The following is an 874-nucleotide window of genomic DNA, read 5'->3' on the forward strand; positions in this document are numbered from 1 at the left end:
CCTGAAAGCCAAAGGCATTCTGGGAGTTGTAGTGTCTGCGGCTCCTTTGGTTACCGACTGAGCGGTTTCATCCGCTTTGCGCATGCGCCTCAGCGGCAAGCCGCCTCAGCTGCTTACAAGAGATTTCCGAGATGGATGCGAGGAGGTCGGCGGTTGTATGGCGCCTCGTGGGAATTGTGATGCTTCCAAGCGCGGTGTTGTTCTCTCTCATAAGTACAAGGTGAAAAGAGGAAAGTTGAAAACGTGACAAGTGGAAATACTGTTTGCGGCGTTAAAGAAAGGAGATCAAGGGCAGTGTAGAAAGTCTACTCAAATGCAATAACTGGATGCCATCCGGTTCTTCCTTTATTATTATTTTTATTATTTATTTATTTATATAGCACCATCAGTGTACATGGTGCTGTACAGAGTAGAACAATAAAATAAAATATCAAAACCCTGCCGCCTAGGCTTACATTCTAATAAAATCATAATAAAACAATAAGAAAGGGAAGGGAATGCACCAAGCAGGCACAGGGGAGAGTAAAACTAACAGTATAAAAATAAGGTCAAGATCAAGTTCTAAAAGCTTTAGAGAAAAGAAAAGTTTTCAGCTGAGCTTTAAAAACTGTGATTGAACTTGTTCGCAAATGTTCTGGAAGAGAGTTCCAGGCATAAGGGGCAGCAAAAGAAAATGGACGAAGCTGAGCAAGAGAAGTAGAGACCCTTGGGCGGGTAAGAAACATGGCATCTGAAGAGCGAAGAGCACGAGCTGGGCAATAGTGTGAGATGAGAGAGGAAAGATAGGAAGGAGCTACAACTCCCATTCATTCTGAAAGAGGAGGATTCCATCTTCTGAGAAAACAAAGAAAAAGGGCAGCCTATATAAGGCAGT

The sequence above is a fragment of the Elgaria multicarinata genome, chromosome 2, assembly GCF_023053635.1.
Source record: "Elgaria multicarinata webbii isolate HBS135686 ecotype San Diego chromosome 2, rElgMul1.1.pri, whole genome shotgun sequence".
NCBI classification, from domain to species: Eukaryota; Metazoa; Chordata; class Lepidosauria; order Squamata; family Anguidae; genus Elgaria; species Elgaria multicarinata.